The sequence below is a fragment of the Aquarana catesbeiana genome, linkage group LG10 (genome assembly GCF_042186555.1).
Source record: "Aquarana catesbeiana isolate 2022-GZ linkage group LG10, ASM4218655v1, whole genome shotgun sequence".
Taxonomy (NCBI): domain Eukaryota; kingdom Metazoa; phylum Chordata; class Amphibia; order Anura; family Ranidae; genus Aquarana; species Aquarana catesbeiana.
Genome location: NC_133333.1, coordinates 80912531 through 80934965, shown reverse-complemented (window position 1 = coordinate 80934965; position 22435 = coordinate 80912531).

Here is a 22435-nt window from a genome sequence, read left to right as displayed (position 1 = left end):
TGGCATTATATGACCGTTGGAAATGCCCCCGGACTTTCCTGGCCCGCCTCAGGAGATCCTGTAACCCCGGGTACCTGCACAAGAACTGCTGCACCACCAAATTAAGGACGTGAGCCAAACAGGGAACATGGGTCAAGTGTCCCTGCCAGAGGGCGGAGAGGACATTGGTGCCATTGTCGCAAACCACCATTCCTGGCTGAAGCTGGCGTGGCGTCAACCACCTCTGAGTCTGCCCCTGCAGAGCTCACAGAATCTCTGCCCCAGTGTGGCTCCTGTCCCCTAAGCAGACCAACTCAAGCACCGCATGGTATCTTTTTGCCTGAGTGCTTGCGTAGCCCCTTGAACGCCTATGGAACACCGCTGATTCTGAGGACAAATCTGCAGAGGAAGAAGCCATTGAGGAAGAAGAAGAGGAGGGGGTGGAGGAGAGAGGTGTGGCAGAATCACCACTAGCATTTTGGAGCCATGGTGGCGGAACAAGCTCCAACAATACTGCAGCCTGTCCTGCATCCTTCCCAGCTGCCATCAGAGTTACCCAGTGCGCTGTGAAAGAAAGGTAACGTCCCTGTCCATGCCTGCTGGACCATGAGTCAGCGGTAATATGCACCTTACCACTGACCGCCCTGTCCAACAAGGCCAAGACATTGCCTTCCACATGCAGGAAGAGAGCCGGAATGGCCTTCCGTGAAAAGAAATGGCTTTTGGGAACCTGCCACTGAGGTACTGCACATTCCACAAATTCACGAAAGGGGGCAGAGTCTACCAGCTGAAAAGGCAGCAGTTGGAGTGCTAGCAATTTAGCAAAGCTAGCATTCATCCGCTGAGCATGTGGATGGCTGGGACCAAACTTCTTTAGACGGTTTAGCAACTGGGGTAGGGAAATTTGCCTGTTACAATCGGATGTTGGTGTAGCGATAGCAGATTGCCCGCAAGTACTTGGCTCACCTAATTCTACACCTTCATTCCTCTCAGTGCAGGTCTCAGAGAGGACTGAAGGTATAGTGGGGTTGGAGATCCCAGCTGATGAGGAGCAAGGAGAGGTTCACCTTGTTCTTTGGTGTGGGTCTTTTAAGTACTGTTGCCAACGCACTGCATGGGAGGTCGACATATGTCTGGTCAAGCATGTGGTGCCCAAGCGGCTACTGTTTTGGCCACACTTGATACGCTTCAGACATATGTTGCAAACAGCAACGGTGCGATCTGCTGCACACATATCAAAAAAGGCCCACACCAAAGAACTTTTCAAAATACGCGGGGAGTCAGCAGCGCCCTGCACATGCAGAGCTCTGCAGTGTGATGCAGTCGGGTGGCTGCCCTTAAGCTGGCCCCTGGAGGGCATCCTGCCTCGTTGGAGATGTGCCTCCTCCTCCTCTCTTCTATCAGGCACCCACGTTAAGTCAGTAACCTCAACATCCCCTCCCTCCTCATCACTGGAGCAAACCTGGCAGTATGCTGCAGCTGGGGGAACATGACTGCCAGTTTATTGTCCTTTTTGGGCACCCCCTCCCTCTGGGCTCACGTTACTGCCTTCCTCAGCCTAGGTACCATCATCGGAGCCTTCAAAACGCTGCACATCCTCCTGCAGCATGTACCCGACACTGTGGTCGAACAGTTCGGGGGACTCCTCCGTGCATGATGGTGGGGCTAGGGAAGGAGAGACTGATGACATTGAGCTGATGGAATAGGCCGCTTTGGCAGCTGCATTGGCAGGCAAACTACTCTGAGCCTGGGTGACAGAGGATGAGGAGGATGAGGACAGCTTAGTTTTCCACTCTACCAACTCTTCTGCATGTTGTGGATCAACACAGCCAGCTGCTGAAAAAAAGGACAAGCGTGCCCCAGGGCCACGTGCTGAGGATGCACCGTGTCCATGACCAGCACTGTTGGCTGTAGACACAGAGCCTGCTTGCCCTTTTTTAGTGGCCTGTGAGCATCTGCCTCTCCTTAGTGGCCTTCCAGACATGCTGTAAAATTTTATTAGCAAAACACTGCCTGAAGTTTACTAGAAAAAGTACACATTCCTGGCCTGCAGTCAGATATAGGCTTGGCTAGACTAGAATGCAGTGGATATATATGTAGGAGACTGTATATATATTTTATGCACTGCAGCTCACTGAATCACCTGCCTGCCTGCCTGAAAGTGTATTTTAAAACGTACACCAGCAATGGCCTGCAGTCAGATATAGGCTTGGCTAGACTAGAATGCAGTGGATATATATATTTAATGCACTGCAGATCACTGAATCACCTGCCTGCCTGCCTGAAAGTGTATTTGAAAATGTACACCAGGAATGGCCTACAGTCAGATATAGGCTTGGCTAGACTAGATTGCAGTGGATATATATGTAGGAGAGTGTATATATATTTTATGCACTGCAGATCACTGAATCACCTGCCTTCCTGCCTGAAAGTATATTTGAAAACATAGACCTGGAATGGCCTGCAGTCAGGTATAGGCTTGGCTAGACTAGAATGCAGTGGATATATATGTAGGAGACTGTATATATATTTTATGCACTGCAGATCACTGAATCACCTGCCTGCCTGAAAGTATATTTGAAAACGTACACCAGGAATGGCCTGCAGTCAGATATAGGCTTGGCTAGACTGGAATGCAGTGGATATATATATATATATATATATATATATATATATATATATATATATATATATATATATATATATATATATGTAGGAGACTGTATATATATTTAATGCACTGCAGATCATTCAATCGCCTGCCTAAAAGTGTATTTGAAAACATACACCCGGAATGGCCTGCAGTCAGATATAGGCTTGGCTAGACTTGAATGCAGTGGATATATATATGTAATATATATGTAGGCAACTGTATATATATTTAATGCACTGCAGATCACTGAATCACCTGCCTGCCTGCCTGAAAGTGTATTTGAAAACGTACACCAGGAATGGCCTGCAGTCAGACATAGGCTTAGCTAGACTAGAATGCAGTGGATATATATGTAGGAGACTGTATATATATTTTATGCACTGCAGATCATTGAATCACCTGTCTGCCTCCCTGAAAGTGTATTTGAAAATGTACACCAGGAATGGCCTGCAGTTAGATATAGGCTTTGCTAGACTAGAATACAGTGGAAATATATGTAGGAGACTGTATATATAATTGATGCACTGCAGCTCACTGAATCACCTGCCTGCCTGAAAGTATATTTGAAAACGTACATCAGGAATGGCCTGCAGTCAGATATAGACTTGGCTAGACTGGAATGCAGTGGATATATATATGTAATATATATGTAGGCGACTATATATATATTTAATGCACTGCAGATCACTTAATCACCTGCCTGCCTGCCTGAGAGTGTATTTGAAAACGTACACCAGGAATGGCCTGCAGTCAGATATAGGCTTAGCTAGACTAGAATGCAGTGGATATATATGTAGGAGACTGTATATATATTTTATGCACTGCAGATCACTGAATCACCTGCCTGCCTGCCTGAAAGTGTATTTGAAAATGTACACCAGGAATGACCTGCAGTTAGATATAGGCTTTACTAGACTAGAATGCAGTGGAAATATATGTAGGAGACTGTATATATATATTTTATGCACTGCAGCTCACTGAATCACCTGCCTGCCAAAAGTATATTAGAAACAGTACACCAGGAACGGCCTTCAGTGAGATATAGCTAAACTGTATGTAGTGGATATACAGTGGGGGCGGGAAGTATTCACACCCCCTTAAATTTTTCATTCTTTGTTATATTGCAGCCATTTGCTAAAATCATTTTTCCTCATTAAAGTTCATTTTTTCCTTATTAATGTACACACGGCACCCCATATTGACAGAAAAACACAGAATTGTTGACATCTTTGCAGATTTATTAAACAAGAAAAACTGAAATATCACATGGTCCTAAGTATTCAGACCCTTAGCTCAGTATTTAGTAGAAGCACCCTTTTGATCTAATACAGCCATGAGTCTTTTTGGGAAGGATGCACAAGTTTTTCACACTTGGATTTGGGGATCCTCTGCCATTCCTCCTTGCAGATCCTCTCCAGTTCTGTCAGGTTGGATGGTAAACGTTGGTGGGCAGCCATTTTTAGGTCTCTCCAGAGATGCTCAATTGAGTTTAAGTCAGAGCTCTGGCTGGGCCATTCAAGAACAGTCACGGAGTTGTTGTGAAGCTACAGCTTCGTTATTTTAGCTGTGTGCTTAGGGTCATTGTCTTGTTGGAAGGTAAACCTTCGGCCCAGTCTGAGGTCCTGAGCGAAGGTTTTCGTCCAGGATATCCCTGTACTTGGCCACATTCATCTTTCCCTTGATTGCAACCAGTCCTATCCCTGCAGCTGAAAAACACCCCCCACAGCATGATGCTGCCACCACCATGCTTCACTGTTAGAATTGTATTGGACAGGTGATGAGCAGTGCCTGGTTTTCTCCACACATACTGCTTAGAATTAAGGCCAAAAAGTTCTATCTTGGTCTCATCAGACCAGAGAATCTTATTTCTCACCATCTTGGAGTCCTTCAGGTGTTTTTCTAGCAAACTCCATGTGGGCTCTCATGTGTCTTGCACTGAGGAGAGGCTTCCATTGGGCCACTCTGCCATAAAGCCCCAACTGGTGGAGGGCTGCAGTGATGGTTGACTTTATACAACTTTCTCCCATCTCCCGACTGCATCTCTGGAGCTCAGCCACAGTGATCTTTGGGTTCTTCTTTACCTCTCTCACCAAGGCTTTTCTCCCACCGATAGCTCAGTTTGGCTGGACGGCCAGCTCTAGGAAGGGTTCTGGTCATCCCAAACGACTTCCATTTAAGGATTATGGAGGCTAAGAGAGGTGCTCTTAGGAAACTTAAGTGCAGCAGAATTTTTTTGTAACCTTGGTCAGATCTGTGCCTTGCCACAATTCTGTCTCTGAGCTTCAGGCAGTTCTTTTAAACTCATGATTCTCATTTGCTCTGACATGCAGTGTGAGCTGTAAGGTCCTATATAGACAGGTGGGTGGCTTTCCTAACCAAGTCCAATCAGTATAATCAAACACAGCTGGAATCAAATGAAGATGTAGAACTATCTCAAGGATGATCAGAAGAAATGGACAGCACCTGAGTTAAATATATGATTGTCACAGCAAAGGGTCTCAATACTTAGGACCATGTGATATTTCAGTTTTTCTTTTTTAATAAATCTGCAAAAATGTCAACAATTCTGTGTTTTTCTGCCAATATGGGGTGCTGTGTGTACATTAATGAGGAAAAAAATGAACCTAAATGATTTTAGCAAATGGCTGCAATATAACAAAGAGTGAAAAATTTAAGAGGGTCTGAATACTTTCTGTCCCCACTGTATATATATATATATATATATATATATATATATATATATATACGAGACTGACTGTATATTTATATTAAATACACTGCAGCTATTGGTATACTGGTTATATATATATATATATACACACGTATACACACGAGACTGACTGTGTATATATATATATATATATATATATATATATATATATATAAAATACACTGCAGCTAATTGAATCACCTGCCTGCCTGAAGTATATTAGAAACAGTACACCAGGAATGGCCTGCAGTCAGATCTAGCTAAACTGGATACAGTGTGTGTGTGTATATATATATATATATATATATATATATATATATATATATAAGCCTGGATGTACATATACATATACTAATTACACTGCAGCTAACTGAATCGCCTGCCTGCTCAATCTAAATGAAATGACACTCTCTCTCGGTCAACGCCAGCAACACACTACACAGGGCCTACATGCAGGCGGCCTTATATAGTGTGGGGTGTGGACTTAACCCCCTGAGCCATAATTGGCCAAAGGCCCCCATAATTGGCCAATTGTGGCTCTCTTTGCTGATGAAGAAGATCTCAATACACAATTTTTGGATTCACAATGGGAAAAAACTCGTTTTTTTACCCATAAATGCTCCCTAAGCACACATTTACATGAAATTGCTTTCAAGATTCACACACAGTGGTACATCACACCAGCAAAATTAAACAATTGGTCTCCTACAGAGTTGGACGTTTGCTGGAGATGTAATAAGGGAAGAGCTCCTTCCTACACCTATGGTGGAATTGCACACCAATTCAAACTTATCAGACACAAATTAAAAAGTGGATAGTTCATATCACTGACACCCAAATAGAACTAAACACAGCCTGTTGCCTGCCTACTACATGTCAATGATCTTTCTTACAAAAAATACAAAAACTCCCTAACATGACACTTAATACCACCAAAGCGCTTATTCCGCTGAATTGGCAAACCAGAAATACCCCAACAATAAAAGATTGGTTAGTGAAGGTCAAACTAATCTATGAAATGGAGGAAACCATTGCAATAAAAAGAGAAACCACAACTCAATTTCACAATAGATGGAGACCTTGGTACATTTTCACTCTATCTGAGACCTTTAAAGAAATCCTTTCTAATTAAAACTTCTGGTGGATTTACTTTTAAGAGCTACACCCATTCCCACCAATTCTATAATAAATAGTACTCCTCTCCTTATTCATTATTCATTCCTATCCTTAAAAAATCAATACAAGTCTTCATAAACCTTTTGAAAGCTTTTATCACTTATCTCAAAAATTGTGAGTGTTCCTAATAACAGTTGACTTAAAAACTCTGAATACTTGTTTAACGTTTGTTTATTCAGTTATACTGATTTCATTTGAAAAGAACAAATTACAAGTATTATCATTTGTTATGCCATACTTCATTTGTTCATTACAAGTCACGTATGCTTGAAGTAATATTTTAGCTTTTGCTGTTTATTTGCATATTAGGTACTTTCATATACCTTATCATTCTCTGTATTTAATGTTTTCATTACTTATATAATAAACTTTATTGTGAAAAAAAAATCAGTGGGTTTAGCAGAAGTAGAAGTCCAGTTATCATTGGGAATATTGCAATACCCCGCACCTGTATGAAGTAGTATGGTAGGAACCTTATCATACCACAGTAGTATAATACCTAGAGAAGAGACCAGAGCCCAAAGAATGTTTACTTAAGTGGGGTGAATAATTTGGGAGCCCAACTTCCTGACAGCCATGGCCTCCCAAGCTGTGATAGGTACTGTGTATTAAATAGTTCCTGCCCTAATGAGCGGAAACTGTAGCTTTAACCAAATTTCATCATACTGTAAAATACAATTTCACTATATTTAATAATGACATTCTCTTTAAACAAAGAATGAATAAAAAAAAGTGGATCTAGTTCTGCTTTATTATGCTTAGCCTCCAATAAGAGCTTTTTGTTTCTCTTGCAACTTCCTGTGCACTGATTTCAAACAGTGTTCTCAGATTTCCCAGATATCCTATGTGAACTACAAAACACCTCCTTCCTTTGTAATGTAGATGAATAGAGGAGAACGTGTTTTTAGTCCAAATCAGAAAAGCAGCCTAGGATGACAGTGCTGTTTCCCCACCGATTCAGTGCAGTGAGCATTGTCACTCTAGGAGAAGAATTGTGTTCCTGGTAGGATCACCAGATGAAAATAAAGGAAAAAATAAAAAAGGAAGCTAAAGAATGGATGTAGCGCAACCCCTGAAGGAGCCTCTGGTATAGTGAGGTCCTCTGATGCTGGCCTCGACCTTCTCAAACCCTTAGCTCTCTGACACACCTGACTAAGTACACAATACAATCTTTCAAAGGAAGGTCACTAGTAACACCCTAGTACTTAGCAATCCTGTTGTGCCCAAAAAATAAACACCAGCACAATATATGAAGAAGAACAAACCTTGTATATTAATGTCCACATATGATTAACAATATTACAGAGAGATGAAAGGATACGGCAGTAAATAGCAAAAATGATTATTCATTCAAAATAAATGTACGTGTACATGTACACAGCAATAGAGTCAGATTCATAATAACCTTAGAACTATACTGCTCAAAAGTGCACTGGGGTAGCTATGTTAGGCCTAGGGCTGCCTGAGAATCACCATCCAGGCCTGATTAGACCAGAACAGATGACAAGAGGTGGTATGATGGTAGATTTGAGTCAGATAGGCAGTCTTTAGGTTGTTGTTTCTGTTGGCAATCATTGGGACCCTTCCTGGTGTTAGTGCATTTTTTCTTTTTTTTTTTTATAAACAAAAAAGAGGGACAATTTTGTAAAAAACACAATATATTGTACTTTTTGCTATAATAAATATAAATAAATAAATATTTTTTTTAAAAAAAAGCTATTTTTTTTTCTCAGTTTAGGTTGATATATATTCTTCTACATATTTTTGGTAATAAGAATCGCAATAAGCGTATATTGATTGGTTTGCGCAAAAGTTATAGCATCTACAAAATAGGGGATAGAGGGATAGATTTATGGCATTTTTATTATTATTTTTTTTTTTTTTTTTACTAGTAATGGATCTGCGATTTTTATTGTGGCTGCGACATTATGGCGGACACATCAGACACTTTTGACACATTTTTGAGACGATTGACAATTATACAGCGATCAGTGCTATAAAAATGCACTGATTACTGTATAAATGTCACTGGCAGGGAAGGGGTTAACACTAGGGGGCGATCAAAGGTTTGACTGTGTTCCCTGACTGTGTGTTCTAATTGTAGGGGGAGGGGACTTACTATAGGAGATGACAGATCATGGTTCCTAGCTATTAGTAACTCACGATCTGCATCTCCTCTCAGAACAGAACCAGGATTTGTGTGTTTACAAACACAAGTCCCTCTTCTGCCTTTCGTGCCCATGATTGCTCATGGCCAGTGGTCATCGCGACAGCCGGTCACGAGCATCGGCACCCCCCGCAGTGCAGCGGGCATGTGCGTGCGCCTGCTATCCCGCTTAAAGGAGACCACGTACAGCTACAATGGTTCGCGGGATCATGCTAATCTGCCACAGTATAATGACGGTGGCTGGTCGGAAAGTGGTTAAAGTGAATCTAGGAACATCTGTAGATAGAATGGTGACAAAACAGCTTCTGGGGGAATCAGTTTTTGTCAACAGTGTAGATAGTGGAATAACAACCCTTTCAGCAGTCCTGTGTTACAATGTTAGTTGCAGAGGTAGATGGGGCCCTACCCCGGTCTCTCGCCAAGTCTTCACGTACAGCACTGTGGGTGATGATGAGCGATATCCCTGACTCTCTCTAGCGACAACTGGAGTGCAGGTTCTGAATTTGGCTAGGATTCTGATGGCTGGACACACTGCCATGAAGGTCCATGCTCTGCTCAATTCCTTTGCCAAATGCCCCAAGATTTCCAGAGTAAAATAAATAAAATGACATAGAACGAAGGGCAATGACAGGGTTAAGCAGAGCACATTAGGAGGTGTACTGTTTGGTAGAGATTAGTGGATTGGGATTAAGCAGAGCATATGGAGAAGTGAGCTGTTTGTTAGAGATCAGTGGATTGGGGGAGGAGTTAGCTGCATAAGCAGCATGTGTGTCCCTCCCCAGCTCAGTGTTAGCTGTGAGGAGCGAGATTCCCACCCCCCCCTCCCTAAAAGGTTTGTATTGTTCAATGTTTTAATGTTAAAAAATCAGAAGTTTTTTCCACAGATTAAGGATGAAGGCTGTCGTGGCAGTGGCGGGTTGTTGGTCTTTGCGGGTGAAAGAAGAAACCTCAGATACGGTAGAGTTCGGGACCCATTGGTGGTATGGGTCCCGTTGGTGGTATTCCAGCTAATGGTTTAGCTGGAATTTGGTTAATGGGTGCACTGCGGTCAAAGTTTTGGTTGTCTCCGAGCTAGCATGTCAGCTGGAGGCCTAATTTTAAGTTAAAGGTACTTTAACTTTTTAAAGGTGGTTTTAAAAGAATGTGTTTTAGAAAGTTATGTAAATTTTACTGAGTTGTAAATAGAAAATGGCTGCTATGGCCGGTATTTACTCCAGCTTGGTGTGGTCTCCATTCATGGGTAAGGGTAAGGTAAAAGTAGAGCTGGGTATGGTTCTGGCAGAGAAAGGGTAATAATGTAGCATATGTTATACTATGTCATGGGCAATGTCCCATGAATCCCTCAGCTCTTCCTCCAAGTCTCGTGGCAACTTGGAAACTGTAGTCTTGCCACTACACAACCACCCCTCCACAGGACTACACATTTCCCAGCATGTCTTTAGCAGGGAAAAAAGGGGGGGGGATGTTGCAATAAGAGGGCATGACTGATACCTGCAGTTTCATATTGCAAAATGGTATAAAACTGTCAGTGGGGACAAAATCACCAGTACCTGGCTCCATAGGTCAATATATTACATTTTTGTTCTTGGGTTTAGATACGATTTAAAGCATTATTAAACCCAAAAGCAAACATTTATTATATTGCAGCTTACCAATTCTTAGATGTGGTAGCATCAATTGTTTTCTTTTTTTAGGCTTTCTATCCTCTGAATCTGGTGATCCAGCCAGTAAGTCTGTTTTTTTTTTCAAAAGAACAAACTCTCTTCTAGATGAATCAGTTACAGGGATGAGACAAACCATTTCACACTGGCAGTGGTGCTTACAATGATCAGCGTTTATTTGTTCATCTAAAACCTTTATTCTAAAAAAAAAAAAAAAAAAAAAAACTGTTTGCTGTAACTGATTATAAAGTATGAACTGGAGTTTGGCTTCAGTTTGCAGTATATTTAAATCTGATAGTAACACTCCCCTCCTCTCAGACTGGCAATGCTGCTGTACAAATGTACCCCGGTGCTCCTTCATCCAGGGTGGGGGCACTCTAATACAGCAGGTTTGTTGATGGCCAGGTAACAGAGGGAAAAAAGCTTACAGAAATAAAAACTAATGCAGCCACCACATCTAATGATTAGTAAGCTGCCATATACTACATTTTTGGTTTGGAGTTTAACCACTTAAGGACCGGAAGCAATTGCCCCCTTAATGACCAGGTCATTTTTAGCGATACGGTACTGCATCACTTTAACTGACAATTGCACGGTCGTGCGATGTTGTACGCGAACAAAATGTATATCCTTTTTTTACGACAAATAGAGCTTTCTTTTGGTGGTATTTGATCACCTCTGCGGTTTTTCTTTTTTGTGCTATAAACAAAAAAGGAGCGACAATTTGGAAAAAAACAATATTTTTTAATTTTTACTATAATGAATATCCCAAATAAAAAAAACAAATTTCTTCATCAGTTTAGGCCAATATGTATTCTTCTAACATATTTTTGGTAAAAAAAAATGCAATGAGCGTATATTGATTGGTTTGCGCAAAAGTTATAGCTTCTACAAAATTAGGGAAAGATTTATGGCTTTTTTATTATTTATTAATTTTTTACTATTAATGGCGGCGATCTGTGATTTTTTTGTGGGACTGTGACATTGTGGCGGACAGATCGGACACGTTTGACACTTTTTTGGACCATTGACATTTATACAGTGATCAGAGCTAAAAATACCCACTGACTACTGTATAAATGTCATTGGCAGGGAAGGGGTTAATACTAGAGGTGATCAAGGGTTTAAAGCGGGGTTCCACCCAAATTTTGAACAATATCTGTATGTATTTTCTTCCTTGCCTAGATGCTGACATGCCGTTTAAAAAAATTTAAATCGCCGTAATTACCTTTTATTTTTCTATTCTTCTTTGCACTTCCTGGTTCTCCTCCCGTGGGAGTAGGCGTGTTTCTAGCCTCTCCCAGACTCCTGGGAGCTAGTCTCAGGCTTCCCAGGATGCCACTGAGCATGTGCGGGAATGAGCGGTGAATGCTGGGAGCACAGCATTCACCACATCCAGGAAATAAATGCTTGTGGGCTTCAAATGCCCACAATGAAGATGGAAACCGCCTGCAGTGAATAATATAAGTTATTCTTTCCGACAAAATCTGACACAGGCGGACATATTACACACAATATGTGAGTATGTAATGCTGAGAAGAAAAGTTTGTGAATGAACTAAAAAAAAAAAACCGATAGATAGGTGGACCCCCGCTTTAAGTGTTCCCTAGTGAGGTGTTTCTAACTGTGGGGGCAGTGTACTGACTAGAGTAGGAGAGAGATCGCTGTTCCTGATCACTAGGAACAGCAGATCTCTCTCTACTCCCCTGTCAGAACGGGGATCTGTCAGTTTACATTGACAGATCCCAGTTCTGGCTCTCTGAGGAACGATCGCAGGTAGCTGGCGGACATCGCATTCACCAGCTACGCTTTGGCTCCGGCGTCTCGCTGCGGGGGTGCGCGTGCCCCCTATAGCTTTTTAAAGTGGCCGATGTACAATGACAGCGATTCGCTCAGCCGCACCAACCTGAGTAGAACCGCAGCAGCTGGTTGGCAAGTAGTTAAAGGATAAGCTCACCTTCGGGAACATGTTACATGTTCCACCCGTTTTTAGGGTGGAACATGTAATATGTAACCACTTCTGTAGTCACTCGGCGATCCGAGCCCTCTGTGTGACAGCAATACGGGGAGAAGTTCCCCATACCAGTTGTCAATTTTTGAAATGAGCGTGGCTGTGCGGGGCTCCGCCCACACGGCTTCATCATTTATTCAAAGAGTTCAAGTACTGACATCTTTTGTGGCTGTTAAGAGCTCTGGTAGTTTATTGATTCTTCCTGTCAGTGTAAAACTGTCTTCTTGTATAATATACGGGCAGACAGCTTACACTGACAGTCTGCAGAAGTCCTGTATGGTTCAAGGCAAACAAAAAAAATAGTAAGTGCATATTTTTTTATCTGCATAAATGTGCATTTATTATAGTTTTTTTAAAGGTGAACTTATCCTTTAATACTGCTTTAAAGTTATACTAAAGTCTCGGTTTATTTTTGTTAAAAATAACAAACATGTTATACATGTTATACAGTACTTACTTGCTGTGTGCAGTGGTTTTGCACAGAGCAGCACAGATCCTCCTCTTCTCAGGTCCCTTTTCAGCATTCCTGGCCTCCTGCTGAGTGCCCCCACAGCAAGCAGCTTGCTATGGGGCACCTGAGCCAAGCCGCAGCTCCCTGTGTCCATTCAGACAGGGAGCTGTGACCGGGCCCTGCACCCTCTCTCTCCTCATTGGCTCACTGACTTTGATTGACAGCAACCACACTGCCAATGGCACCACGCTGCGTCTCAGCCAATAAGGAGGGAGAGCCCCGTGCACTCCTGCAACATCGCTGGATCGAGATGTGATTCAGGTATTAGGGGGTGCTGGGGAGGCTGCTGCACACAGAAGGCTTTTTATCTTAATGCATAAAATGCAATAAGATAAAAAAACCTTCTGATTTACAACCACTTTAAAGCGGGGGTCCACCTATCTATCATTTTTTTTTTTTTGGAGTTCATTCACAAACTTTTCTTCTCATGATTATCTACTCACATGTTCTGTGTAATAAGTCTGCCTGTGTCCGATTTCGTTGTAAAGAACAACTTATAAAATTCACTGAAGGCGGTTTCCATCTTCATTGTGGGCATTTGAAGCCCACAAGCATGTATTTCCTGGATGCGGTGAATGCTGTGCTCCCAGCATTCACCGAGATGTTGTGATGATGCTGTTGCACAATGCATGCTGGGAAGCCTGAGACTAGCTCCCAGGGGACTGTGCGAGGTCTGGGAGAGGCTAGAAACACGCCTACTCCCATGGGAGGAAAACCAGGAAGTGCTAAGAAGATTAGAAAAAAAAAGGTATGTATGGCGATTTAAATTTTTTTACACAGCATGTCAGCATCTAGACAAGGAAGAGAATGCATAGAGATAATGTTCAAAATTTTGGTGGAACCCCGCTTTAAGCCAAAAACTGTATTTACAGAAAGTATACTCTCATTTCCTCCTAAGTTTCTTTGAATAAACAATATCTATATCTGAACCATGTCCATTTGTTTAAAAAAAAGCCTGTTAAATATTTCTGAAAATAGCACAGTTCCAAAAAAATACAAAGGAGCTTGACTGCTCAAATATGAGGAAATAACATATGCTATTACAATACAGAGTATTGCAAAATTCCTTTTGGTTTTTCACAACAGCTACACAAAAGCCTTTACCTTTATGCATGTTTTTTTTTTGTGGTTTCACATTCAATTGTGGTGCAATACATTTGCAGGGTTAAGCAGATTAGCAGAATAATGCAAATTAAACATGTTTAATTAAACTGAATTAAACAATTAAACTGACCTCACACAGTGTAGGCTATGTGACTGTGGGCCTACCTAACTTGAAATAAATGTATGATATTGTTTTAAGACAGCCATACATGGATCAAAATTCAGTCAGTTCAGCAGGGACTGGTGGAATTTTGAGCCATGTATGGGCAGGCTGTGTGTACACTAGGGATGGGCCGAACACCCCCCAGTTCGGTTCGCATCCAGAATATAATGGACCGAAAGTAGTTTGCGCGAACATTCGAATACCGTTAAAGTCTATGGGACTCGAACATGAGGAATCAAAAGTGCAAATTTTAAAGGCTAATATTACAAGTTATTGACCTAAAAAGAGTTTGGGGACCCGGATGCTGCCCCAGGGGACATGTATCAATGGAAAAAAAAGTTTTAAAAATGGACGTTTTTTCGGGAGCAGTGATTTTAATGATGTTTAAAGTGAAAAAATAAAAGTGAAATATTCCTTTAAATATCGTACCTGGGGGTGTCTATAATATGCCTGTAAAGTGGCACATGTTTCCCGTGTTTAGAACAGTCCTTGCACAAAATGACATTTCTAAAGGAAAAAAAGTAATTTAAAACTGCTTGCGGCTGTAATGTAATGTTGCCCCCCCCCCCCCCCCTCCCCAGCCCATTACCAGGCCCTTTGGGTTTTGTATGGATATTAAGGGGAACCCTGCACCCAAATTAAAAAAAGAAAAGGCATTGGACCCACAGGCCCTATATACTCTGAACAGCAGTATACAGGCGGTGCAAACAAGACAGGGACGGTATGTTTGTTCTTATGTAGAATCTGTTTATAATTTGGAACAGGTACATTTTGTAAGTGTAGCTCCAGCCAAAAAATCTATTTTAAAGCTTTTTGGAAAAATTAGGGAAGAGTTATCACCCCTGTAACATTTGTTTTGCTGTCTGTGCCCTTGTTCAGAAGATTTCACCTCACTTTCTTTCCCAATGACAATTGGATTTTGAAAATTTGGACTTTTTAAGGGAAACAAGGATTGGTGATAAATCAGTGGAGGAGACACCTTTTTCCCATATTAACTCTTACAGGAGAGAATTTCCCTTCCTAGGGGTAGATTTCCTTTCACTTCCAGTTGTCTCCCTCCGTTTGTAAATAGTAGTCATTTGTAAGTTGGATTTTTGAAAATAGGGGACCACCTGTATATACTATATGGCCTGTCCTATACACTTGGGCCTTAGGTGTTGGTGGTGCCAGAACACTGTAAGCCCTCACAGTTACTCTTGGTGGGCGCAGGAACGGGCCCTGCTGTGAAATATTATATCAAGAATTGTAATTACATGCCCTGTTGAACAGGAGCAGAAAAATTGGGCCTTTGGTGGTGGTGTGGTGGTGGTGCCACAACACTGCAAGCCCTCACAGTTACTCTTGGTGGGTGCAGGAACGGGCCCTACTGTGAAATATTAGATCAAATATTGTAATTACACGCCCCTGTTAAACAGGGGCAGAAAAATTGGGCCTTAGGCAGTGGTGGTGCCACAACACTGCAGCCCCTCACAGATACTCTTGTTGAGCGCAGGAACAAGCCCTGCTGTTAAACATTTCAGCAAAAATTGGTATTACACGCCCCTGTTAAACAGGGGCAGAAATATTGGGCCTTAGGCAGTGATGGTGCCACAACACTGCAACCCCTCACAGATACTTTTGTTGAGCGCAGGAACGAGCCCTGCTGTTAAACATTACAGCAAAAATTGGTATTACACACCCCTGTTAAATAGGGGCAGAAAAATTGGGCCTTAGGCAGTGGTGGTGGTAGTGGTGCCACAACACTGCAAGCCCTCACAGTTACTCTTGGTGGGTGCAGGAACGAGCCCTGCTGTGAAATAGTAGATCAAAAATTGTAATTACACACCCCTGTTAAACAGGGGCAGAAAAGTTGGGCCTTAGGCAGTGGTGGTGGTGCCACAACACTGCAACCCCTCACAGATACCCTTGTTGAGCGCAGGAACGAGCCCTGCTGTTAAATATTACAGCAAAAATTGTAATTACAGGCCCCTGTTAAACAGGGGCAGAAAAATTGGGGCTTAGGCACTGGTGGTGGTTCCCAGAACCAAAAATGTTCTCAAAAGCTATCAACATGAACATTGAGGAGGAATAGGATAGTCACTCAACATAACAGGATATTCACTCAGCATAGGCAGTCTTCAAGGGATCTCACATTCATAAAAAAATGAATCGGTTACATCAGCATCAAGCGCTTGGTAACTGGTGATCCAAGACTGATTCATTTTTATGAAGGTGAGCTGATCAACCGAGTCGGTGGACAGGCGCACTCTGTGATCGGTTACAAAGCCTCCAGCGGCACTGAATGTGCGTTCCGAAAGAACGCTGGATGCAGGACAGGCCAGTAGCTCAATTGCATACTGTGCAAGCTCTGGCCAGTGATCCATCCTCAAGACCCAGTAACCCAGTGGATTTTCAGTTGGAAAGGTCTCCAAGTCTGATCTTGCCCCTAGGTAATCCTGTACCATGTACAACAGACCCTGGCGATGGTTGCTGGAACCAATCAGACCTTGGCGCTGCAGACAAAAAATTTGTCTGAACGCATCAGTCAGACAGCCACCTTCTCCACCGCTCCTTCTGTGACTGACCGAAGACTCAGCAACATGTTGTCCTGGAGGACCAGGAAATTGTAACCTCCCAGGCTCTGAAAACGCATTGCACAAACCTTTCTGCAAGGCCTCCCAAAGATGTTTCATCCCCTGCTCCCTCTGCGACAGCTGGGTAAGTTCTGCCACATTACCCTTGTAACATGGATCAAGAAGGGTTGCCAGCCAGTACTGGTCCCTCTCCTTGATACCACAAATCCGAGGGTCCTTTCGCAGGCTTTTCAGGATCACGGAGGCCATGCAGTGTAGGTTTGCTGAGGCATTCAGTCGGGAGTCCTCTGGGTCACTATGGAAGACATTATCCACAGCCACCTCCTCCCAGCCACGTACAAGTCCATGGGTTTCTGGGACTGAAAACGATCCCTTGAAGACTGCTGCTAATGCTGAGTGCCAAGGTCCACCTCCATGCTGACACAATCCTTCTCTTCTTCCTGTGTGATAAGCAGGCCTGCAGGAATACTGTCTTGATAAAGGGGGCCTTGAGAGGTAAGGAAGTCCTCCTCTATCTTCCTCTGTTCTGCCTCAAGTGCCCTGATAGTGGGGCTAGGTAAGGAGTGACTGATGACATTGAGCCGGAAGAGGCCCCTTTGGCGGCATCATTGGCAGACAAAGTACCCTGAGCCTGGGTGACAGAGGATGAGGAGGATGAGGACGACTTGGTCTTCCACTCTACCAACTCTTCTGCATGTTGTGGCTCAACACGGCCAGCTGCCGAAAAAAAGGACAAGCATGCCCCACAGCCACGTGCTGAGGATGCACCGTGTCCATGACCAGCACTGTTGGCTGTGGACACAGAGCCTGCTTTCCCTCTTGTAGTGGCCTGTAAGCATCTGCCTCTCCTTGGTGGCCTTCCAGACATACAGTACTACAATTAGACCAATTAGATTAGCAAAACAACGCCTGAAGTTTATTAAAAACAGTACACCAGGAATGGCCTACTGTCAGGTATAGGCTTGGCTAGACTATATATATAAAAACAAGCCTCTATATATAAATATATATATATATATATATATATATATATATATATATATATGTATATATATATATATGTATATATATGTATATATATATATATATATATATATATATATATATTAAATGAAATGCAGCTCACTGAGTCTGACTGAGCCCACCAAGCCTGCTGAAAGTGTCTTTGAACACGTACTCCAGGAATGGCCTACAGTCAGGTATAGGCTTGGCTGGACTACAATGCAGTGGATATATATTTTATGAACTGCACGTCACTGAGTCTTCTGCCTGAAAGTGTCTTTGAACACGTACTCCAGGAATGTCCTAAAGTCAGGTATAAGCTTGGCTGGAGTACAATGCAGTGCATATATATTTTATGAAATGCACATCACTGAGTCACCTGCCTGAAAGTGTCTTTGAACACGTACTCCAGGAATGGCCTACAGTCAGGTATAGGCTTGGCTGGACTACAATGCAGTGGATATATATTTTATGAACTGCACGTCACTGAGTCTTCTGCCTGAAAGTGTCTTTGAACACGCACTCCAGGAATGTCCTAAAGTCAGGTATAGGCTTGGCTGGACTACAATGCAGTGCATATATATTTTATGAAATGCACATCACTGAGTCACCTGCCTGAAAGTGTCTTTGAACACGTACTCCAGGAATGGCCTACAGTCAGGTATAGGCTTGACTGGGCTACAATGCAGTGGATATATATTTTATGAAATGCACATCACTGAGTCACCTGCCTGAAAGTGTCTTTGAACACGTACTCCAGGAATGGCCTACAGTCAGGTATATGCTTGACTGGACTACAATGCAGTGGATGTATATTTTATGAACTGCATGTCACTTAGTCACCTGCCTGAAAGTATCTTTGAACACGTACTCCAGTAATGGCCTACAGTCAGGTATAGGCTTGGCTAGACTATATATATACAAGTCTGTATATATTTATTAAATTCACTGTAGCTAGCTGAATCAACTGCCTGCCTGAAGTATATTAGCATCAGTACACCAGGAATGGTCTGCAGTGAGATCTTGCTAAACTGTATACAGTGTATATATATATATATATATATATATATATATATATATATATATATATTAGGGGTGCAACGGATCGTCATCGATCCGTGATCCGATCCGCGGAGGTTGATCCGTACTGGACACCCGCGATCCGCGGAGCGCTCTGTGGCCTCGGCCATAGGAAAGGCCGCGGCTTTGGCCTAGCTCCGGAGCACCCGGCCGCGGCTTTGGCCTAGCTCCGGAGCACCCGGCCGCGGCTTTGGCCTAGCTCCGGAGCACCCTGGTACACCCGGCGGCTGTTTAGCACGTGATCTCTCCCCTCTGTGTACTGATCTGTACAGTGGAGGGGAGATCGGATGGCAGCAGTGCCAATACTCTGCAATGCCCTGCCAATACTCTGCCATGCCCTGCCAATACTCTGCCATGCCCTGCCAATAGTCTGCCATGCCCTGTCAATAGTCTGCCATGCCCTGCCAATAGTCTGCCATACCCTGCCAATACTCTGCCAATATACCCAATATACCCTGCCAATACCCTGCTAATACCCTGCCAATATGGAGATTGTGGATATTAGGGAGGAGATTTTTTTTTTGTTGATCCGAAAATGATCCGAACCGTGACTCCTGATCCGAGGAACGATCCGAACTGTGAGTTTTTTGATCCGTTGCACCCCTAATATATATATATATACTAGACTGGCTGTATATATATATATATAGTGAATATAAATATATAGCAGTCTGACTGTATAAATATATAAAATACACTGCAGCTAACTAAATCGACAAACTGACTGAAGTATATTAGAAACAGTCGAACGGGAATGGTCTGCAGTGAGATCTAGCTAAACTGGATACAGTGGATATATATATAGCAGTCTGACTGTATATATATATATATATATATATATATATATATATATATATATATATATGAAATACATTGCAGCTAACTAAATCAACAAACTGCCTGAAGTATATTAGAAGCAGTAGAGCAGGAACGGTCTGCAGTGAGATCTAGCTAAACAGGATCAACTGCCTGCCTGAAGTAGATTAGAAATAGTACAGCAGGAATGGTCTGCAGTGAGATCTAGCTAACTGAATAAACTGCCTGTTCAAAGTAAATGAAATGACACACACACTCTCTGTCTATCTCTCTATAACGCCAGCAACACACTACACAGGGCCGACGTGCAGGCGGCCTTATATAGTGTGGGGCGTGTACTTTACCCCCTGAGCCATAATTGGCCACAGGCACCCTGCCTGTGGCCAATTATAGCTCTGTTTGCTTACGGCACTGTGATTGGCCAAAGCATGCAGGTCATAGTGCATGCTTGGCCAATAATCAGCCAGCAAAGCACTGCGATGATGCAGTGCATTATGGGCCATTAGTGCAACTCGAATTTGGCACAAACGACCATAATGTTTGATCTTTGTTGAACGATCAAACAGCTGATGTTCGAGTCAAACTCATGTTCGACTCGAATAGTCAGCCCATCCCTAGTGTACACCAGTCAATTTGCAGACTGACTCCAGTACCAGTCTGTGAGGTTTTTCTCGATGATCAGGGGCAACAGCTATAGCTGGCAACACTGATTAGTGTGTTCTAAGGAGGAAGGCTCCCTGCCATCAGAACACAATAGCAAAGCAAGGATTGCACAAAAAAAAAAAGATTGATATGTGGCCAGCTTTAGTTTCACATCACCTAGTTGTGTGTAAATTTAAAGGTGATTGTGCAGAAATTGTCCACGTAAATTGTAACATGTGTGACCACAGGGCTGTTGTTGGAAATCACGGGGCCCCATACAGCCTGTCTAACTTTCCCCCCTGAAAATATCAATACCTGCTAAATCTAAAAGATAAAACTGTATTGAGTTAATAAATAAAGCTCTCTGTGTAAATGAGGTCTTGGGGCTCATTCACACAAGTGCAGTGTCCTGTACAATGTGAATCTGTGTTTTTTTGTTTAATGTGGCTATTGCTGTGTGCTGGCAGCCTATGTTACGCTATAGGGATGCAGAAGCAGTATGAATACAGCCGTGGGTCCTTATTTGACAGGCGTGAGGATGCATGTATATGGCCCAAAACACAGACAGTCACTCACCCACACCTGCACACCTGTCAAATTAGGACCTGCGGCTGTGTTTGTACAGCTGCTGCATCCTCATAGAGTAACAGGCGGCTCCAGCTGTACAAACAAGCCACTCTTTTACACTATATGGGCCAGAGAACCCGTGTGAATGAACCCTTAATGTTTAAAATGAAGTGCAGAAAAAGGGGGATGGTTAATGCGCTACCCAAAAAAATAAAAAAATAAAAAATAAAATATAAGTGAGCTGCTACAAACATGTGACAAAAATGTAAGCTAAAATGAAAAACAAAAAATTGTAGCGCTAATAAACTCATATATAAATAGTCTCTGTGCACATGAACATAATGTCCCAATGGTGACGTGTTGTTAAAACAACCAAAACAGTCCACAGAGAATATGTCTGATCCGTGTGGCAGTTCCTTCAGCTTCTCAACGGTCAGTTCAGGTATCAACAAGATAAACGAATAGATGGAATACGCTTACCGAATAAGTTGGATTCTACTGCCATAAGCATAGAATCAATGCGGCTTTGTGCCACCAAGGGCAAAGGTGTGAAGTGATGGAGGCAAGGGTAGAGCCTCTGCCAGACCTGGACGTCCCTCTCGGTCCACCGGAACAGGATCCAAACAGTTCCCAAAGAAAAGTGATTCACCAGGGCATGTGGATAAAAGAGGGATGCTTCCACATAGTGTTAAAAAACCACAATACATAAAACAAAGCGTGATCACGGAATAAAAAGCAGTGTATGGGGTATAAAAACGCCCTACGCGTTTCGATCTAAGGATCTTCAACAGGGGCATATAAGACCCCCATAACACTGCCAATATTTATAAAATAGTATATGTAATCAAACATAATACAAGACCAATCAGCTATCAACATTTAAACAATAGTGGATCCTATTGGGCAGAGAAGGAGGTCATCTGATAGTATAGGGCCCACCTTCTCCTCCTGGCCAATCACTATGTCTATAACAAAATAAACATCTAGCCTTCAGCAACTGAGAACAGGCACTTCCAACCTAAATCTATTGTGATTGGTGGAATTGTCAATAGGCATTTGCATGCTGGGAGCCCGGGAGCTGGGCGGGACTTCCACATGAAATGCCAAAACCGGAAAGTGTACAGGGCGCACGTGGAGGTTGCTTAGCAACCATGCACGTTGCGTCCAGAAAGCCCGCGAACACGGAACAGCGTGTTCACGCGGCCGTCATGTAATGCCGCGACCTGGGGTTATACGGACGCACGTGGAGGTTGCCTGGCAACCCTACACGCTACGTCGGGAAAGCCCGCGAACACAAACCACGTGTTCGCGCGGCCGTCATGTGACCCCAGTGCCCGTCCCTTATGACGTATAACGTCATTCTCAATTGGGCGGTACACACAGGTCTCCAGGCAACGATGACGCAGTGTCGGAGAGGTCCACACAACGTGGGCGTGTCCGCACCGCAATCACCTGACTCTCTGCAAATGTGAAACCTAACCATAGGTATACAATAGCACATCTGGGTGCTAGGGAAAACAAAAAATGAAAAATAAGAAATAATGTACCCACTGGAAAACGGGTAAAGAACAACACAAATGGGGATACACGTGGGCACATGATAATAACGGTCAAATACTA